The following is a 23,072-nucleotide window of genomic DNA, read 5'->3' as shown; positions in this document are numbered from 1 at the left end:
GAACACCGAGTGGGGAGGAATTCGAGGGTGGGGAGGGAGAGTGGGGGGGGGTAGGTGGGGGCACACCCTTGTGGAGGCAGGAGGGGGGATAGAATAGGGGTTTCCCGGATGGTGGGGGGAATGGGGTAAGGAGATAAAATCTGAAATGTAAACATAACATCCAATAAAAAATATGAAAAGAAAAAAAAAGGAACTAAAAAAAAATTGTGTTATTTGCCTGAGGTAAGCTTTTGTCAGACCAATAGAAAGCTAGCATACATAGAGGCGGTAAGAGGACTGGCTGCAGGGGGCTTCCACTTCTCGGGCCTGCTTCTCTCCGCGGCTTCCCGAGTGTTCAGCGGGCCACCATGGGGAAGTGAGACAATCGCGTGGCCTACATGAATCCAATAGTGATGGCTCGGTCAAGGGGTCCAATTTAGTCTTCAGAACCAACAATCCAGGATTATCTGAATCGATCAAGGCCCACCTCGGAGGAAGTAAAGGAGCAGAGGGAGAAGAAAAAGAAGGGCTCCAAGGCTTTGGCTGAAGAAAAAAATGAATGAAAATTGGAAGAAAGAACTAGAAAAACAGAAAAAAACAATTAAGTGGAAATGAGAGCTCATCCCAAAAAAGACAGAAAAACAAAAGAGAAAAGAAGAAACCTGGTAGGTATCCATCTTCTTCTTGCAGTTCTTCAGATTCTAAAGATGAGAAAGAAAGAAAGAAAGAAAGAAAGAAAGAAAGAAAGAAAGAAAGAAAGAAAGAAAGAAAGAAAAAGAAGAGTGTTGCCATAAGTCTCCTGAGAACTCGGTGTTGGATTCAGACTCAGACAGCAAGGATGGTTCAAAAAAGAAACAGAAGACAAAGGATGTAACTGAAAGAGAAAAGGACACTAAAGGACTCAGCAAAAAGAGAAAGATGCATGCCTTTGATCTCACACACACTACTTTTGTGGACACAGTAGCCATGCTTCCTGAGAGGACAGAGCTGGGCACTGCTCTGTCTGCTCCTGACTGAGGTTAATGACATCAGTATGCTGCTTTAAATGAACCAGAGATTCCTGGCCCTTTGCAGCAAAGCCCCCAAACCTCTGGAGTTTACCTCCACTTCAATAATTACTGAATATTTTTGGGTTACATTGTGTATGTCATTTGAATTCATTTTGACTATACTTTGGCTTTGGAGAGGGATTGTTTAGTAGACACTGGTACTTTCTGGGCTTGATAGCTGACAGTTCTAAAGTGTATGTGTTATACAAGTTTTAACCAGTCAGGAGATTTTCACGTAGCCAGTGATAGATACTTTATGTTTTGTATAAACTTTGTTTTGGCTGCAATGTTTAGCTTTTAACTAACTCTTGCTGTCTTAAGTTCGTAAAGGTGTAATGGCACACTTACAGGATACTTAGCATGTAAAAAGCAGGACTTTGGTTTTTGTTTTTAATGGTTTCATATTTGAGGCTGAGACTATCACAAACAAGCTGAGTGGCAGGCCTGGGATGCTGAATCTTCTTACATAAAGTTATTGCCAGAATCTTAGTAAACATGTGCTTCAAAAGTTTGTTGTCTTTGTATATGAATAAAAGATTGTGGCATGTCAAAAAAAAAGAAAGATAACATACTATGTCAGGTAACACTGTATACAGACAACCCTTTCGAGATGAATAGAACATTTAATTTTAACCAAACCATATCGATCACCACTCAACTCCAGTCACATAACCCAATGGCTATATGAAAAGTACACAACTGCTTCCAATTTGCCAAGCCCATCCACCAAATATGCTATCCCATCTTATATAATATTGAGAAAAATTTCAGGTATATTTTGCAACTTCAATAAATCTGATATATTTTTCTAAAAATTGAATAATAAAAATGCAGAATTAATTGGTATCAGGATAACATAGATTAATACCTATTTATAGTTAAAACTAAAAGTTACCTCCCAAACAGAAAATCCACTCCGGGAGAGCCTTCTGACCACCAGACGTATAGCCAAGACACGTATGGTATCTGCTGGTGTTGGTTACCTCACAGAGTCAAAGGCATTGCTGACCTTAATGTAACATCATTACTGGCATCTTGACCTTACTCAAACAAATACATTCCTGCAAATAAAATATAATTTATAATCCCTTCAGAGGATTTTCCAGCTGTACCTGAAGCATCATTAAACAATAATGAAACACTAGTCTAATTTGTCTTGTGAGACAAATTAGATCAAACTCACTGCTGCTATAAACAGAAACATAGAGCCCTATATCTGGATTTTTTGAAGCCTATCTCAGCCTTGAATGTTGCTGCTAACTGCCAATACTATAGATGTTTCTATACTGGTCCCATCCAATTGGAATCTGCTATAAAGTATATAGAAACTAAAATACATTATTTGCTACAAAATTCACTTTATTTCCCCACCTTTTGTGTAATTCTCAAAGAAACAGGGTCTTTCCTTTCTCTAAGACATTAACCGCTGTCTGCTGATGTTACCCCTCATACACCATATTCTGATTCACTGGATATTTTCATTTCTCGTGGGTACCAAAAACTTTAAACTGAAGCTTCTGCAGCAACTGGTACCTTTAAATAAAAATGTTCCCTATCCATCATTTCAAAACTGATGATGGTTCAACTACATCTAGACACTTATCAAACTTCATATCTTTACTTCAATGTCACCTTCTTACAGTTACCTCCATCATTTATGAAGATTTATTTCATTTTGTTTTTCACAACACCCCATTCTTTTCTTTCATAGGGAATATTTATTAGATGACGTCTTTTATAATAATAGTCATACGGGGTACAAAACATCATTCGCTTCATTCATCCTTCTATATCTTGCACCTGTCAGATAGTACATAACCAAACACTTTCATGAGTGATGATTTGTTGTCACCAAATATCCTTTCTCTACCGTGGTACAGTCTTCTGTTTTCCAGATCTGGTTTTATGCTTCAGTCCAGGAGCTGAGATAACCATCATTTGTCTAAAGTGCACATCAAACTTTCTCACTTCTCTGCGTTCCTGGTCTCTCACCATCACCATCTTCTACATAAACTACCATAGGAAAATCATTGTCTTCCAGGTCATTTCAAACAACTATTCTATGAAATGGTGTTCTAATAAAATACTGTGCAAGCATTCTAAGTTCAATTCCCCAGTAGAAGAATGTGGTTAACGACTTCATATGAAATTTGAGGAGCCCAACTAGGACTCAGGCTCACAAAAAGTCTAAGCGACTTCCTATCAGTGATAAGAGAGTATATGTTTACCTCAATCATGGTGAGGTATGTCACTATATAGAACAATTTATCTAGTGAAAAAGCATAGTTAGTTTAAAGCAACAAATTTTATCATTTGTGTTTCAATGTCTGTTGTCTGACCGTTGAGGATCTACATCTAAGTTTTTAAAATTAATTGGTTATTTTATTATTTACATTTCAAATGTTTCTTTCCTTCCTTGCCCCCCCACACCCCCATCCCATCCTCTCTCCCCTTTGCCTCTAAGAGGGTGCTCCCCCACCCACCCACTCACTCCCACCTCACCGCTCTAACATCTCCCTACACTGGGGTATCAAGCCTCCACAGAACCAAAGGCCTCCCCTCCCATTGATGCCAGATAAGGCAATCCTCTGCTACATATGTAGCTAGAACTATGAATGGACTCATCTATGTATACTCTTTGGTTGGTGGTTTAATCCCTGGGAGCTCTGGGGGGTCCAGTTAGTTGATATTGTTGTTCTACTTATGTGGTTACAATCCCCTTCAGCTCCTTCAGTCCTTCCCCTAACTCTTCCATTGGGGTCCCTGGGCTCACTTGGCTTTCTTAGCTTCAGATGCTGGCAAAGCCTCTCAGAGGACAACCATACTAGGCTCCTTTCTGGGAGCACTTCTTGGCACTAACAATAGTGTCAGCATTTGGTGTCTGTGTATGGGATGGATCCCAAGGTGGAGTGGTCTCTGGATGGCCTTTCCTTCAGTCTCTGCTCCAATTTTTGTCCCTCTGTTTCCTTTAGACAGGAAAAATTTTGGGTTAAAACTTTGAGATGGGTGGGTGGCACCCTCAACTGCGGGCCATGCCTATATACTGGAGGTGGTCTCTTCAGGTTCCACCTCCCCTCTGTTGGGTAATTCAGCTAATGTCATCCCCATTGGATCCTAGAAACCTCTCACTTTCCTCGTGTCTGGGATTTTCTAGTGGTTCTCCCCATTCCCCACCCCCAACTGCTACATATTTCTATTCAGTTTCCTGACCCTCTGGACTTCTCTCCTGTCTCTTTCCATACCTGATCCTGCCCCCCTTTCCCTCCCCCTCCTTTCTGTCTCCCGGGTCCCTCCCTCCCTCCAACTCCTGTGATTATTTTGTTCCCCCTTCTAAGTAGGATTGAAGCATCCACACTTATTTCTTCCTTATTGTTAAGCTTCATGCAGTCTGTGAGTTTCATCTTATATCTAATTTTTTAGAATGTATAGCAACATATAAGTTGGAAAAGATGGAGGTCATAACACATCTCTGTGGTATGTGTGCCTGTCTTCTCTCTTGACTGTTACACAATGGACAAAGGCTTCAGACTTCAATTGCTTCTGGTTTGTGCACTCGCAATAGTTTATTATTGACATATACTTACTGAAACAAACCTTTTTTTTTTGAGACAGTGTCTTGCTGTACAGCCTAGGCTAGCTTCAAATTTATGATCCTCCCGCCTCAGCCTCCTAAGTGCTAGAAGTCTAGTTGTGTGCTATCATGCTCACCTCTCTCATTATTCTAAATCTCAAGTATAGGAATACATACATGCAAATACATACACACACAGTTTTTGAATCCGTGAGTTTCATAGGTGTGTATTCTTTACTCAATGTAAACCATTTACAAATTACATACCGATCAAAGACTAAAAATAAATAACATAATAAAAATTAAAGAAATACTCCTAAGAACTCATTAATAAAAGACAAATGACTTAATTTAAAAACAAGCAAATATTTTGGGTAGTTAATTCTTAAGAAGAAACGAAAATGACCAAGAAGCATATTAAACATATGAATGTTTAACATGATCATCTCCCAGGAAAATGCAAAGGAAGCTACAATAAGCTACCATTCACACTCACTACGATGCTCGTGTTCAGAAGACAGATCACAGAAAATGCTAATAATGATGCTGAACACTGAAACCCTCACACACCCTGGGCAGGAATATATTCCGCATCAGTACAGTCACTTTGTGAAAAAGTACAGGAGTTCCTCAAAAGACTACAGCTAGAGCCACCAAATTATTCTATGAATGGATTCATAGAATTCAGTCATAAGTGGTGAAAGCTCATGGCTACACACAAAATGTACACAGATATTTGTGGCAGCATTACGAAAAATTGCTTAACAATGGGGAAAATGTGGCTACCTCACAACAGATGAGTGGACCCGAAGTGCATCTGCAGGTAGCAGAATATTGCTGATGAGTAAAAATGAAGCATAATACACTATGACAAAGATGTGACTTCACAGTAAATGAATGAAACCAGGTATAAGAATGGCATATGACAGGATTCCATGTGTATGAAATGTCTAGATTGGGCAAATCCATAGACATAAAAGTAGATCGGTAGTAATCTGGGACTAGAAAAAATGGACAGATTATTAATGGGTATGGATTTATTTTGGAGGTAATAAAATGTTCTACAATTAGTCATAGCTATACTTGCATAAATAAAATACTGTGACCAGTTGAGGAACTGGAAAGATTGCTCTTCTATAAGCACTTGTTGCTCTTCTAGAGAACTAGAGTTCAGCCCATATCATCCACATTGGCAGCTCTGGGGGATCCAATGGCCACTTCCAGCCTCTGTGCACTCCACCACTCAAATATGTAAAAGTAAAATAAGTAAAGTATAAAATAAAATTAATAAAACCTGTTAATTTGTGCTTCAGGAAATGTGCTTTAGAAATAAGACATATCAGTTACTCCTAAAGACAAATATATAAGGAGAAGATGAGAATAAAATCATTGTTTGAGTTTTCATAAAGGAAGATGAAATCCCCTTCATAAACTCATGGACGTAGGCTGTGTAGCCCATTCTTACCCTCGCCCCCATGCACTTGAGCTTAGGGTTGCTGGTTTCTGTTACAAAAGAGCAGTAATTCTGACTTGAAACATGAGTTCTGGTGGCAGGAGTTCAAGGCAAACTAAGAACCAAATTAAAATTTGATTCTTATGCTGGAAGACAAAGTATAAGAATTCTGACAGAAAGTGAAAAGGATGAGACAGTTATACGAATGGACAATCCAATCTGGAACTTGCCTAATGGTCTACCTTCAGGACAGAAGGGAGTACAGGAGAGAAGAAAAGGACAAAACAAGGCTGTGGAGGGACAGACACCTTAAATGAGACAGCACTTGAACTTTTCTGATACAGTGAAGAATGTATTTATAAGAGGGGTCCTGAAATGCTCTGTGACATGCTGGGATTCTAGAGGACACTTTTCTTCAATATTCAGGGAAATTTTATCTAACATGGAACTTTATACTTTAAAAAAAGAAAAACCACGTTAGTAAAATGTCAGTTTAAAGCCAAGAAAGAGCAAGTCATAGAATCCATAAAATTGATGGTTCAGCACAAGAAAGAAAGGAATCCAAGTTTCAGCATGCTGGTTAAGAACCTCAAAGTAGACCAAATGCCAGAGAACAGAAGAGCAGATGGAACAGAGGTAGGAAGTTGCATCTACATTGGGGAAAACCTGAAGGGAAGTCCTCAGAAGTGATGAGCTTATAAAGGGGAGATCACTCACAAGTTTAGAAACCCCAAAGGCTGGCATATTGCTGAGCTCTCCAAGGGGCCTCCTTTAAACAATGTAGAAAAAACAAAACAAAAAAAAAAAAAAAACAAAAACAAAAAAAACAAAAAAAAACTTAGGAATTCTGATTGAGGACAAAATCAATCAATATTTCTCTCTCTTTCTCTCTCTCTCTCTCTCTCTCTCTCTCTCTCTCTCTCTCTCTCTCTCACACACACACACACACACAGCCCTTTGGCTAGTTTCCACTGTGTGGGATTAAAATTAGCAGCTATCTGTATGGAAGAGACCCTCCCCAGATTCTAAAATCTGCTTCTACCTTGATTTTTGGATTCCCAAACCGCAGAACTGAAAGAAGCACATTGGGTATTTAAAACATCAGGTAAACAAAAATACTTATTGGGGCCATATAGTTTGATTTTGAGTGCCAAATGGGCTTTCAGTACCAGAAATGGGTAGATTTCTCCAGTAGTGTAGAGCCAGCTGGGGAAATAAATGCAAAGCATACTTGCTCTTTGTTTCCTAAGAACTTCAGAGGAACTGACAGGCAAAGGACTGTTCCACACCCAATGTCCTATCGGAGAGAAAAGCAAATGAATATATAAGCTGAGAGTCAGAGAGTGCACTGGAATGTTTAGCTGAGATCCATCCTCACAGAACAGAGAGCCAAAAGTTCCCTCTTGACATCAGTGAAGCAAACATGATAAGAGATTTCAGTAGGAATCGTAACAATGCCACAGAATTGAGGAATGCAGTATATAAGATAGTGCTGACAGATGACAGTCAAGTCTCCATCCTCACAATAAAAAATTTAATAGTTATCATTAAAATGGAAGAAATCAAAAAGTCATAGTACACTGTAAATGCAAACAGCCAAAGACATATCTAAAGTCAGCCATGGGAATTGCAAATGGAATATTAGGCTGAAGGAGGTGAGGGTGGGTGCCTCCTGCCACTGTGATAGAAAGACTTTAGATAACATGCTTAAAAACTTTACATGAGGCTGGAACCCATGAAACTGCTGATACCTGACCATCACTGGCATTGAGAAATGACAGTATTGCCGGGCGGTGGTGGTGCACGCCTTTAATCCCAGCACTTGGGAGGCAGAGGCAGGTGGATTTCTGAGTTCGAGGCCAGTCTGGTCTACAGAGTGAGTTCTAGGACAGCCAGGGCTACACAGAGAAACCAAAAAAAGAGAGAGAGAGAGAGAGAGAGAGAGAGAGAGAGAGAGAGATGACAGTATTATATATAGCTATATACATAGTTCAACCTATGTTTTAATAGAAAATCAATTTGAAATAATTTTAAATTCTTTAAAGAATGGAAAGGGTTCTTTATATTTGAGGTACCTTTTCCCCTTTCTCTCTAATCTGATTCTCGTCCCTCCCTGGCCCTCCTTATCTGTACTCAGGCATTTGGCTTATCTGGTGCCGCGGTACCTTTATAATCACCTGTGGCCACCTTCCCTGCAAATCCTCTACCCTTGAGGTAAAGGCTCTGCTAATGGTGGCCTCTAGAAACATTGGTTTCATGGTGTAGGTCCTCAGTACTTTTAGAATAAACAAACAGCACTGTTCATCCTGACTGGTTGTGATAGCCTTTTAAGATTCAGGATTATTATCTTCCTATCCTTCCTATCCAAGGTTGATGGAGATGCTGACATCTCCATCAACCTTGCTGTCTTTCAATTTTCAGAATCCAGTCTCTTCTTTCTTTTGCTTATTCCCCACCCCTCCTCTCTTCCTCCCTCCCTCCCACTCCCTCACAAGAAAGCCTATTTTCTTTTATACATGGAGTTCCATCTCCAGCTGTGGTCTTCACTAACCATATGCAGGCTCTCTCTAATTGTGAGAGGACATATGGTCCCCTTTTGGAGAACTGGAGGCTAAGCAGTTGAGCATCTCTGTGATGAGACTCTACAAGATAGCCTCACTATAACCATCCTTTATCATGTGCAAATTAAACAAATAAGTTTATCTTCTTCTCTTGGAAGTCTGGGGCCAAGGTTCTGTGGTTCATCAGTGTAGCCCAGGAATAGCACCACTTCAGTGAAGCCAGGGTTACTCACATCTCCACCTTCCTGTTAGAACTAGACCTAAAGCAGCAACTGTGCAGTTACCTTAAAACTAAACAGGGTCACAGAGTTATTCAGAAATGCCTGTCTCCGTGAAGGTGTCTATGGGGGTCCACAGCACAAACAAGGAATTATTAAAGCCAAACAAAAAAGCAGCACCAACAACACAACTCTCTAAGTCAAACCAGCCAAAAGCAGAGATGCCCAACCTGGCCCTGCATCACTGCCCAGCAGCCCTCATGTTACGTTCAGCCAAATGGACATGTAATCTAAGTGAGGGCCATCCTGGTGACAGAATAACCAAAGGCACATCTGTCACTCGGCTAGAGAGCATGAGTGGATCTTTCTCACTGAGACCCCACTTTTCATCTGTGTCATGAGAGTGCAAAGGTCTTGAAAGTTGTAGGATTTTAAGTAAATACTTAAGGTTTCTGTAGATGTCTAATGTCTGACCAAATGTCAAAGTAAAATATCACATAAATATTGCATATTAGAGTTGAAATGACAATTTCCAGTACTAAGCAAACATTACATCTCTTCCTTTATTCTCTTCTGCTTCACATTCAAGTTCTTTTCCCTTGCAATTAAACCCTCTATTGTTTTTTAATCTATTGTTCTGCTTCTCCAGTAGGTGGCAGCCTATTACAACTTTCAATTGCTTTCTGCCTACACACTCATTTCAATCTACAAAATAATTAGCCAAAATAGATAGATAGATAGATAGATAGATAGATAGATAGATAGATAGATAGATAGATGCATAGATGCATAGATACATGGATACATAGGTACATAGGTACATAGATACAGAGTTAAGAGAATTCAATCTTACATACAGGAAACTATAAAATTATTCAAATGTGTTAAATTTTAGGGATTTTTAGAGCCTAGAGCAGTGTAAAAATACTCTATGCACATTGCTCCTACCATGCTCTCCTCTCTTCTCAAATTCCTTTCATGCCCCCCTCCAAAATTTATGGTTTCTTCTTTATTATTGCATACATACATATGTGTGTATATTCACATGAATGTATATACAACTTACTGGGTCCATTTAATGTTGCTTATGTTGTACATGAGTCCAGGGCCACTTAGGATTGGACATCCTATGCAGGACATTGTCCCTGGAAGAAAGTAATTCTCCTTTTCTCAGCAGTCACTGACCATCTGTAGCTCTTTACCTAGGGATGAGACCATATGGAATTTCTCCTGCCCAGAATGGCATGTCAATTGTTGTTGTGACTGTACTGGTCTTGTTCTGGCTACCATATTATTGAGATTTCATGTATACATTTTCCCTGCAGTGCATATGGGACACTATCTAGCAACAAGCATCCTGGAGTTTTTAAATTTATTTTGAATTATGTTTGTCCTGTGAGTGTGTGTGTGTGTGTGTGTGTGTGTGTGTGTGTGTATCATATGGTGCATGTACCTAAGGAATCCATTGGTGTTAGAGCTGAAAGCAGTTTAGAGCCACTAGAAATAGTTTCCCTGGCAGAGCAGCAAGAAGACTGCTGAGCTGCCTCCAGCCCAAGAGGGATTTCATATGAAAATGTTGGAGTGCTGTTAGAACCAGATGCTGCCTTCTGACTGTTGAATCTTTGTGGTTACAGATGATCCAAATGATGTTACATGGCTCTATTTAATAAGCATTTAGGAAGTCACTTTCTGTAAAATAAATCCAAGATCGCTATCTGGCCTACTGAGGAAAAACAGTCTTGGCGTCTCACTTTTGTCAGTCCTCCCATTATTTCATCATCTTCCTCAATAATCTTCACATTCAAGAAAGTATCTCAGGCTGCCAAGATAACTGAGCAGGTGAAAGTACTTGCTGTCCAAACTTCACAACCTTAAGTTGATGAATTTAGTTACTCATTAAACCAACCTTATGGGGTTGCTATGATTATTGCTTTCACAAGGCTCTCTCATCTCTTGTCATGTGCTACAAACCAGAGAAACAAATACTTATGTTTCAGATTTATCCACATTATGTTGTAAATCAACTGAGTCTGTAGAGACCTGAAAGAGAGCTCAGACTCAGCTCAGGCAGGTCCATGGGAGCAAGGGTGTAGAGAGAACCTCTTGTGCACTGTGTAAAAGCATTCACATGTCAATAAAATTCTGATTAGACAATGAGCTGAGGCAGTATTAGATGGGGGAACACCCAGTAGAGAGAGAGAAATTTAGAATTTGAGTGTGTGTGGTGGTCTGGGGGCATGATTCTCCTAGACACAGAGAAAGACAATCACATGAAAACTGATGACCAGGTGACCAGTGAGCTACCAGGACTTAAAAAAGAATAAATGGGATATGTACATTATGAGCTAGTTAGGGAACAGACCAAGCTTATGGCCTAACCATTTATTCATAAATATAATTAAGTCACAGAGTCTTTACTTCAGGGAACTTATGTGCAGGTGGGAAAGCCCACAGTTACACAAGGGAGGTTGTTTATCCTCTGTAAGACAAATCTCACTCTGAAATTCCAAACTTGGGCCTTTGGAAGTTTAACAGTAACAGAATGTGATCCAAACTGGATCACAGAAGAGAAAGAAGACAGTGATTTTCATGTCTATATACACACACAAAAAAAAAGTGGCTGTCTGTAGCAATTTGTCAAGGGCTAGGGAACTTCTGAGCATGTGGAGCCAGGAAGGATTAGGGAAAGTGAGATGAGCTAACCTATCTTACAAAGGGTCTGGAGTTATACAGATTACCAGGGAATCCAGGAATCTCCAAGACAGGCTCTTGGTTCACTGGTGCTCATCCCCTCCACAATGCTGAACTAGGTAGATATAGCTATGAGGATCTCCATTCTTCTGAAGAGCTTCCCAGTTCAGTTAAGTGCAAAGAATGGAAAGCCCTGCTTCACACCAATAACAAGTAAAAGTGGACTGTGAGTGGTGGCTCATACCTATAACGCCAGTACTTGAGAAGCTGGGGCAAGAGGATACCTGTGAATGTGAGGCTTCCTGTTCTGTATGATAAGTTCCTGGCCAACCGAGACTACAGATAAAGATCATGTTTCAAAAAGAAAAACCAAAGAAGAAAATAGAGTGGAGAGAAAATATAGTAAGTTTCCTTTATCTATGGAATATACATTTCAGAACTCATGGAAATGCCTAAATTACAGAGAGTATCAAACCTTACATATAGTATGATTTTTCTCTACACACATAACTATAATGATGTTTAATGATGTTTGTTTATGAATTTGGTGAAATAAGAGGTTCACAGTAAGAACTAGTAAGGATAGAATCAGTAGTAACAACATACAGTAATAAAATCACCAGCATCATTACAATTACACTCTGGAGTCATTATTAGAAAAATAAGGATTACATAAACACAATCACAATGACACCATCACAGTCAGTCTGAGGTTGCCTAAACACTCTGATATCTACTAAGTGGGCTCATGGTGTGTACACTGAAGACATGCTGGACAAAGAGATGATTCACATCTTAAGAAATAGAGTGTGGGATGACTCCATTACTAGTTTCTCATGTTCTAATCTGTTTTCTCTAAACTCTCTTAAAATTTGGCCTTTAATGGTGCAGTCAATCTCCACTTTTTTTTTAGCTCCTACAAATATGGAGCTTAAAATATGCTTTTATAACAAAATTTTAGGTACAGGCTGTCTTAGATTGTTCTATAAGATCCCGGGGTCACCTGTCAGCTCTAAAAGGAATTTACAGCCCTCAACTTGACCCCATAAAAACTTAAGACACTCTTAATACCAGAAATCCAGCCTTGCATTTTAGGAGACATAAACTTAGTATTAACTATTCAACTAGCTGGATATTAGTTCTTCTAGATTAAACTGGGAATGACCCTTGCTCTTACTGACCTCCACCCAAACAAATTAAATAATGATGCTAAAAATGCCTTTTTTTATACACCAATGCCCTTGAGTGTGTTCAAAACAGGTCCTGTGATTTCAAACACAGCAACAAAATCATTGACAACAGGACTGAGGCTGTAGCTTGATGACAAAATACATACTGAGCATATATCCAGTCCTTGGTTCAATCCCCGGTATTAAGAACAAGGCAAAACAAAAGCAAACCATGCAGACCTGAGCAAGGAAAACACTCAGAAAATTTTAAGTAAATATACTGAACTGTTGGTTTGTTGTTGTTGTGGTGGTGGTGATGGTTGTGGTGGTGGTGGTGATGGTGATGGTGGTGGTCGTGGTTGCTGCTGGAGGAGAGGGCTGGCTCTAGCCAGGTAATTAGGTAGGCTAACTGAAGATCTTCACCTATCCTCCTCTCCTCTAAATCTAGTTCTCTAGTCTCATCCCCAGCTCTAGCAGAGCACCTGCAGTGGGCTCCGTTCCTCTCTGACCCTCATCCTAGTGAATCACCTAGACATTCTCCTCCAACCTTACTTCCCCACAGTTATCACATTATGCCAGCCCACAACTCCAGCAGGCCTTCTCTGGAAACACGCCGGCCTAACAGACCAGGGAGACAGGTAGTCTAATCGCAGATCCTCACCTCTCCTCAGTCTCCACCAAATCATTAGGTCTCACCTCATCTCTGTAGCAAACCACATTCTGAGCCTTCCCCTCCTCTCTGCTCCATGTCATGCAGTTTAAGCAGATCTTCTTCAACATTCTTCCCCATTTACTCTGTTAGCATAGCCCCAACTCCATCAGTGCTCCCTGGGAACCCACCAGCCAAGACTATCAGCAAAGTAGGCAGGCCATTTTCAGATGTTTACACCCACCTACACACACATACATATCCACCTCTTTGTCTCATCCCCAGTTTTATACAGGACTACCTGTTGTGGCCTCTCTTCACTCTCTGCTCCCATTCCTAGGGTTTAAGCAGATCCTGGTGGAATATTCTGCTTCACTTTCTCTTGTGGATCTCCTTAGCCCCACTCTTCCAGCCCATACACATTGCTAAGTGTCAATCCCCAATGACTTGAAACACATTTTACCTAGAACACCCAGTAGCTTCACCTATCAGGATCCCAAAAGATATAGGCACCTAAAATTGCAATCTTCTCAAACCCACATACCTACACTCCAGTGTAAAAACACAGAAACAGCCAGAAAGATACGTCTCCACTAGAACCCAGCAGCACTTCCACAGTAGTCCTTAAGTAGTGCATAACATCTGAATCACAAAGACCTTAAGATAGCCATTATGAATGTAATAGAGCTCTTTAAAGAAGAAATTTCTTTAAGAAAACCAACACTGGAAGGAAACGAATAAAACTCTTCAAGACTTGAAAGTGAAAACAGAATCAATAAAGAAAACCCGAACTGGGGGAAATGTAGAAATAAAACGTTTTAGGAACTTGAACAGGATCCTCAGGGGCAAGTCTCACCAACAGAATGTAAGAGATAAAAGAAATCAAATCCCAAGCATCTAAGATACAATAGAAGAAATGGATACTTTCGTCAAAGAAAATGTTAAATCTAAAAAACTATTGGCACAAAACATCAAGGAAATCTGGGACACTGTGAAAGACCAAATTTAAGAATAATAGGTAATAGAAAAAAATGCAGATCAAAGGCACAAAAAATATTTTCAACAAAGTCGTGTATGAAAATTTCTCTAAAAAAAAAGATGCCTATCAAGGTACACAAACGTACAGAACACCAAACAAATTGGAGCAGAAAACAAAGTCCCCTTAGCACACAGTAATCAAGACGCTAAATATAATAAACAAAGAAAGAATATTAAACACTGTGAGGGAAAAGTACCAAGTAACATATAAAGGAAGACCTGTTAGAATTTCCCTTGACTTCACACCGGAGGCTCTAAAAGTCAGAGGGGCTTGGACATATGTGCTTCAAACTCTTAAGAGACCAAAGGTGCCAGCCCAGACTACTATAATCAATAGTTCAATTATTATAGTAGAGAAATATGACAATAACATTCTATGATAAAACCAAATTTAAGCAATATTTATGTACAAATCCAGCTCTACAGAAGGCTCTAGAAGGAAAGCTCCATCCTAAAGAGTTTAACCACACTAAATCAAACACAAAGAATGAATAATCCCAGACCAGCAAATCAACAGGGGAAACACACACAAAAACACATATGCTCATGGGTGCCACAAAAGCAAAAAATAAAAATCAACAAACACTGCTAATTGATATCTCTCAACATCAGTAGTCTCAATTCCTCAATAAATAACATAGACTAACAGGATGGATGCAAAAGCAGAATCCATTCTTCTGCTGATTCCAAAAAATCCACCTTAACCTCCAGGATAGACATCAGCTCAAAGGTAAAAAGATGGAAAAGATATTCTAAGCAAATGACCTAAGGAACAAGCTAATGTAGCCATTTTAATATCTGACTTTAAAACAGGCTTGGAGGTTCCTTCTCTTGCAATGTAATTTAAGGGCCCTTCCTTTTAAAATTTTTTATCTTATTATTTATATATTTTATTATATATATAAATATATACATATATGCATATATATAAATAATAAGATAAAAAAATAATCATATATATATATATGATTCTCTCTTTTTGCCCTATATATCTTTGACATATATATTATGGATTCCACTTTGCTGTTTTTATGAGGTTCCTGAGTGTGCAAACAAGTGGGTCTGTTTCTTGTGCTTTCTCTTGGGCTCTTTTCCTTTTTTTTTTTTTTTTTTTGTTTGCTTTTTCAATTTAAGTGTGTTAAATTTTGTTTTATCTTATATATTATTATATATTATATTATATTATACTATATTATAATCTCTTAGAAGCTTTTCGTTTTTTTAATGAAAGACAGAAAGGGGGTAGATTCAGATTGGGGCATACCTGGAGAAGAACTGGGAGTGGTAGAGGGAGGGGAAACTATAACTAAGATATATGAGAAAAATCTATTTTTAATAAAAGAAAAATAAGAAATATGCCTAACAAATGTAAGTAAAAGCCATGTAAAAGTATCACTCTGGGGGTACTGGGAAGCCTGATCATTTTAAAAAGCAATGACAGATGTTTGCATACAAATAGGAGCAACTAAAAATCTCATATCGTAAGAATGCCGAGAATGAGTGACAAACACACCAACTTGTTAGTCAACACCAACTGCTCAGCCCTGAAGATAAACATACAAGTAACATTATATACTCTGAAAAAGTTATATTTAGAAATATATATATATGCCTATAATAACAATTATTGAAGAAAAGGGGGCCATAAATATGAAAGAGACCATAGAGAGGTATACAGTATAGCTTGGAGGATTTAAAAGGAAGGGGGAAATTATGTAATTATGTTATAATTATAATAATTATAATTATGTTATAATCTCAAAATTAAAAGAAATAACTAAAAAGGTAAATAGGAAGACTTGGGATGTGGCTCAGCTGGTAAGTGCTTATCATACAGGTACTAGGACTTGACTTCAAATTCCCAGCACCCATGCAAAGCACAGCACCCCAGGTTATCAGGGCTGCAGCTGGGGAGAGCAAGGGACCAGCAAATCTCTAAAGACTGCTGGTCAGCCAGGCTACATGCATTTAATAAGAGACTCTGTCTCCAAAAATAAGGTAGACAGCAATTGAAAAAGACACCAGATATTGACTTGTAGCTTCTGCATGCATGTGCAAATACATGCATGAGAACATAGATGCATATTTGCAAATGTATATCACATGCACAGATAGATACTGTCTAAAATTGCTTCTTAGACAAGAATTCTATTCGATTTTTTATATTAGAGCCTGTTAGGTACAATATCGGGAAACTACAAATAAACCCTATTTGGTATAATTTTATTAACTATACCTTTATTAATCCTCAACAGAAAACAGACATGGTGGAGACATCACTGTCGAGAAAACTGCTAAACTGGAACTAAAAGTAAGCCACATATTTATTTTCTAGTGACAATGAAGCCTTGTCTTTGCTCAGCATCTTACCTGGAGCCTTATCTTAGTCAGCACTGAGAATCCCTGGAGTCTGGTTCTGTTCTGTGTTCAGAGTTTAAGGTTCAGAAAAGCTTCTCAAGACTAAGGGCTCCTGTCCAGTAAATGAGGGCAGCTTTCTGATTAAATATTTTATATATCCTCTTGTGCCTGTTTCATTTGCTCTGCCGCCCAAATTTTATTTGTATACTTCGGGGATAAAATTGATTCAATCTTTTAAAAAAGAAAGAATATCTGCTTAACCCAACTCAAAAGAAACTTCCATTGCCCTAGTTATTTTTAATAGTCATGAGATCCACTAATGAACACTGAACTGCAGAAATTAAGTTGAGAAAATCACTCCCCACATCATGTGCTATCCATTGAGCATGGATGAATTTGTGATGGTGTTGGCTTTCCTGGTGCCTAATGGCTGATTGAGTTGAAACAGTGACTGTCAGATGCTAGAAGAGGCATGATTTATTCTAGGGATATTTTTTGCCTCTGATATACCCAGCTTCACAGAGACGGAGTCAGGTTTGTGACACTAGTCAGTTTCTAATAATGAAATTACATTCTGGTTACCAGCCAGTCTATGAACTGGTTTCAGTCTTTTCACTTTCCCACTGCTCCTGGGCAGGTGAACCCACAGATTTTCATTGTGTTTATTCCACTGACAGCATTTATTCCATTCCTATTTATCCTTCCGTGATCTTACTGATGTTGCCACTGAAACCATGGAAATAAACAATAACATCAGTGGAGAGCCAGCTGCCAGGCCTCATGATGTACTCCCCAGCCTGGCTCTCTCCAAAACAGTGACTCAGAACATTCTGGTTACCCACGGAGGAAACACATTTCTAATCCATAACCCAACTGCCATTGCTCTTAGTAGAAAGTACAAAATGGTCATAAGTGAATGAAAATTGTGGGCTGATGTGTGACCTAAGTTTATAATCCTGTCCACTCAAGGAATAAAAAAAAAGTACTAGAAGAGAGTGGAATGGATTTGTGACTGTTTTAACAAACAGAGGGTGCATATGTCAGAAGCCAAACTGTGTCAACCTGTACATCTTAGAAATGGTTACAACTTCACCATGGTGTTCTGGTAACTATGTGTTTGCCTGACTATTTTAGCATAGAGATACTTCAATACATTAGCCAAATCTAAAACACTGGTATGGATCACAATGCAGGGCCTTCTGACTTCCTTCAAACTTGGGTTTTCTCCACAATCTCTGTCCCTTGGAGGTCCAGGAATATTACATTTTCACGTTTGTAATTGCCTCTGAGTTCCACTCTCTCCTGTCTTCAGTGTTGCCCTGGTGTCACTGACAACATGTTTGTCGGCACCTCCTCAGATCCCATGTGCACCCTAGCTGATGCTTGGTTCAGTATTGGCTCCTAAATGGGGCTTCAGGTAATGTGCTGTCAGAGAGGTTTTCAATAGTGTACATGAACATGGAGAGAAAGTCTCTACAAGAACTCAGAAAGAGGTTTCCAAAGGACTGGAATTGGCCTCTCTGGATACCGTGTAGTATTTTTCATCTCACTTCCCTCTGTATGCTGTTTTTATCATGTGCCTAATATCTCCAAATTGCAACCACAACCCTGAAGCTGCCATCAATATTGTTCGCTACCCTACCAAAAGCCCCCCATTTTATTCTCTTTCCTAACAGCTCTCCTCAGGACGATGTATTGATCAATAAGAACCATGCAGAAATTAGGTTATGACTTTCTTCAACTCAAAGACAAGACATTTAAATAGACGGTTAGTTTGCTCCATGAAAGAATCAGATCCAGGAGCTGAAGTAACATCTTTAGAAATCTGTCTTCATTTCTCAGCTATGCACAATGCCCTACCACTGGAACCCCTCACTAGTGAGCTGAAGCATAAAGATCACAAACTTAGGGCCTGCAATACATAAAAAGACCCTGATCCAAAACAAAAAAATCTCTGAACGTATAATCTACCATATATGAAACACAGTGAAGATCCAGAAAGATGGGGGAAATGTTGCATTGTTCTAGCTCAGGTTAATCAAAATGTCTTTTTTATGTGAAGGCATAAAGAGAAAATCAACCACTAGAATTAATATATACTTAGGCTTATACATCTAGGGTTTACACAGACCCCTACCTAGGCCTTTAGGATGGCAGGTGCTGGTTAATGCTGTTAGACAAGGAAATAGTACAATACTTGCCAGTGATGACAGACCCAGAAACTGTAACAGGTTCAAGCCTTGCATAGAGCCACAAATTAATATTATAAATCAATTCCTGCAATCCAAACCCAGAAACTGAATCTTAAAGGAAGATCACACATGTTCAGCTTTATGTAGACTGCTTTCAGACACAGTCCAGATGAGTTTATTGATACTACTCTGCATAGGCTAGACCATGCCTTCCTTTTCAGAATACTATACATAACCTTTCAAGCACAGGCTAAATTATACCTATTTTTTAGGTTGGTTTACCCCTGCCCAGGTCTTGTGCTAGATGAGTGCCATTCTAGTTATAATGTGAGACACCATCACACTCCTAACCGTCATCTTAGAGAACAGGACATTCAGAAAATGTAGCTGACATTAGTGCAGTCCTGCTCCATGGCAGCTTTGCATCCTGTGAGTTTTATTGTGTAGTGGAAGTCTGATAAAATGGGAACTTTCCTTTCAGTGTAAGGATAGCAGAAATTTGAAGAGCTAGATTGCCAGCACTTTTAGAAACCCAGGTAAGCCCCCTCAGGTGTATATTCTATTCTTCAGTATAAGAATTTCTAACTCAGTCTTCCTCTCTCCTTATAATCTGAATTAGTGTTCTCTAGATGAACAGAGCAGACAGAATGAATGTGTACTTTAAAATGATTTATTAGACTGGAGATATAGTCTGAGTAGTCCAATGATGGCTGTCTCACACTGAAAAGCCAATAGACTAATCCACCATCAGTACACCAGATTGGTTACTACAGCAGTCCTAGTCTGGTGCTGAAAGACTGGAAGGTTCCTGAAGGATCCATTCATCTTCAGTCCTTAAAAAGCCTAAAGAAGATGGCTCTAATCCCAGGCAAGTGACAGGGCAGATGAATTCACCAGTGAGAGAAAAGGCCAAGCAAACAAATGTGTTCTTTTGACGCTGCTCAAGCATCACCTTGGCTGTCCATTGCCTACAATGTAGGAGCTGAATCGGCTTCCCAGCCTAGATTCAATGTCCACCATTTTATTACAGTGGCAGTCTCCCTGCAGTATCCAGCCTGCTGTGACTCTCATGCCTTTTACATTTTTTATTCTTATATAGCTTTTTTTCCCTAACGATCTAGAAAATTCTTTCATCTCTACCCAAGTAAGACAATTCTTATCCTGTCTTCTCATTTCCTCAGCAAAGAATCTTCTGGAGACTTTTAGCAGTTATTTTTGAGTGCCTATATGTGCCCTTAAAGCACTCCTGACTCTGGTCATAGCTCTTTGTTGGGAGTGGAGGGAGGGGAGGAGGAAGCTTCTCTGCCATTCTTTGTAGGCCTCTCAGATTCACTCAGCTTTTTATGGGGGCTTTACCTCAGGTTAGTTGAGTTCTAAGCAATAAGTTGGGTGCCAATTTGTAGTTGGAGGTATTGAAATCTCCAACCCAAATAGGACCGGTCAATGAAAACATAACTCAATAATTATTGTTATATTCTGCAAGCCTAGATTGAGCAGATTCACCACTTCACTACTCTATTCCCCAGCTATGAGATCCCTTAAAACTTGAGGGTTTTTCAGACCCTGCATTTGTCCTTCTACCTCCTGCTTTCCAGTCGTCCTACTCTGTTGTCTTCTTTCTCCTCTCCTTCTCTCCTTCTTTGTCCACCTCCTCTGCTCTCTCCCACCAACCTTTATTTTTCCACCTCCCCTTCTTCTGCCCAATCACTGGATCCAGACTTTATTTTACAAATTAAGAAGGGCAGAAGGTTCACTAGAATTCACCTGTGTAAGGATTCACTCCTTGTTGAGAACTGCACTGCCTCACATTCAGCACCAAAATGTTGCAGACCGCTCTGTCAATGTTGGAACCCGCACTGCCAAAAGCCTTGGGGGACTAAATTGTTAAAACCTGCACTGTCCCAAGCTGTTCCAGTCTAAGGGTTCAGCAAGAAAGAGAGTGAGGACAGACACGAAGAATGGAGACCAGACAGAGTGTGATTCAATCCTGTTTATTCTTCCGTCTCTCTTCTTCTTTCCAAGTCCCTAGTTCCAAGTCCCTAAGTTCCTTGCACCAAGTCTCATGTCCTAATCCCAGTTTCAGCTGTAATAAATCTCAAGTCTTTATCCTGTTCCAGCTGCTAATCTCTTTCCCAGTTCCAAGTTCTAGTCTCGAGTCTCATCCAAGTTTTTTTCCAAGTGCTAAGTGCCTAATAATTTCTTCTGTCTGCTTCTCACCTTTTATATATCTCACTTCTAAGCCACGCCTTTAAGTCACACCTTTAAGTCATGCCTTTAAGCCTTATCTCAAAACTACACCTTTAAGTCACACCTTTAAGTCTCACACACCCAAGGGAAAATCCTGGGTATCTAAAACAAGATGTTATCAGAGTGTGCTCAGCTGTTGTAGGCTATTGTAAACAAGTCTCTTGTCAGAGTATATGGCTCAAGATGGCTGCAAGAATGATAGCTGCCTTCTGTTGGCTCCCCACAGGTCGCCCTTTTTAATTTTTTTTTTTTTTTCAAAAAAGAAGGCTGGGAAAACTTACAGAAACCGTGTCTGCCTTAGGTTGAAACAAATGACCTCAGCCTCCCTTTCCTGTCTTTGGATACTCAACAGCCATTGGTTGAGCTCCTGTCTTAGGATGGTGAGGCCTCCCTTTTTAGGGGCAAGGGTCTTGAAGTGTTCTCTTACTCATCATTGACTATCCGGCTTAGTGCATAAGTTAGGGGTTAATCCTCATTAGTCTTGATGACAGAGGTTTTAGAATCCCCTACTTCCAGCCTATAATAATGGACCTGTATGGGTTTCATTTGAATAGCATCTATCTTTTGTCGTACAAAAGCTATCAGTTTGTTGAACAGCATGGACCCAAGAGACAAGAGACTTAACAATGTCTGAATAGTCAGTATAACAGCAACACTCTTTTTTAAGGGCAAGACATAACTCCCTCTATCAGAGGAGTAAAAAGTATAAGCCTCTTCTGTTTTGTTTACAAATGTGTTATAGCAGAATCTAAATCTATAAAAATACACAACTGATCATAGCTTTGATCTTAACAAAAAAAGTAGGGAAATCCCCATTCCTGCTCCAGTCAATCTCAAACTATAGTAACTGTGGTAGTGGGTTTTCTCCTGGGTCTAAATAATGTTCCCCACTAAATCATAAATTGGGGAACCAAGAGTCCAATAGAGCAACCCTGGAGGTATGGGTGGTGATGTCTCCTTCCATATTGAGAACTTCCCAAGTCAGGTTTGCTGGTTGATCTGTTCCAGTTTGAAGGCAATTGAGAAGCATCTTCATGTTTCCTGCAAAGAAAAAAAAAAAAAACATGCTTCTCAGGGGATTTCTCCTCCCTGGGTTTGTTATTGTTGTCTATTTGTTTAATCAGTCTCTCTGGCAGCCAGCGTGTACCATCTGCACTTTGGGAATATATGCAGACAGAACTTCTTCCCCAGATAAATTCTGGATCTGGCCCATTCCAGGTTCCAGTTAATGGGTCTTTCCAGAGAACTGTTGCAAAATTCTTTTTGGTATCAGAATGCCAGAATCTATCTGCAGTGGATTTTCCTTCAGAATCCAAGGTTTAAATTTTTAAAATAAAGAGTGTGTGATGAAGGATATTTCTGAGGGATTCCTTGGTAGGGTATCATTCCCCATTTTTAATTTTTTCAAATTGATATTTAATGGTTCGATGCGCCCTTTCTACCATACCTTGGCCCTGTGGATTATATGGAATACCCGTTTTATGTAGTATTCCCAATTTTTCACAGAATTGGTGGAAACTGGAGCTTGTATAACCTGGGCCATTGTCAGTCTTTATCTGTTTAGGCATACCCAATACAGCAATTATAGCAAGCATATGAGTGATCACATGCTTGCTTGTTTCTCCAGACTGTAATGTCGCATAAATGAAACCACTGTATGTATCTACACATACATGTATATATTTTTGATTGCCAAATTCATTATAATGAGTAACATTCATTTGCCAGAGACTGTTTGGTATCAGTCCCTTTGGATTTATGCCCAAATGAGGAACTGGTAAAAGTGTAACACATGATTGACACTGTTTAACAATTTGTCTAGCTTGTTCTCTGATAATTTTAAACATAACTTTTAAAGTTTTAGAATTAAGGTGATGTAACTCATGAGCCTTTATGG

The 23,072-nt window shown here is 39.4% G+C and overlaps 1 pseudogene; it reads left to right on the top strand.

Moving 5' to 3' along the window:
• The first annotated feature begins 355 nt into the window (after window positions 1–355).
• Window positions 356–996, top strand: LOC117712764 (uncharacterized; annotated as a pseudogene).
• Window positions 997–23,072: the final 22,076 nt, after the last annotated feature.

Source organism: Arvicanthis niloticus, chromosome 7 (assembly GCF_011762505.2).
Source record: "Arvicanthis niloticus isolate mArvNil1 chromosome 7, mArvNil1.pat.X, whole genome shotgun sequence".
NCBI lineage: Eukaryota > Metazoa > Chordata > Mammalia > Rodentia > Muridae > Arvicanthis > Arvicanthis niloticus.
This window is presented reverse-complemented; position numbering and strand designations above follow the sequence as displayed.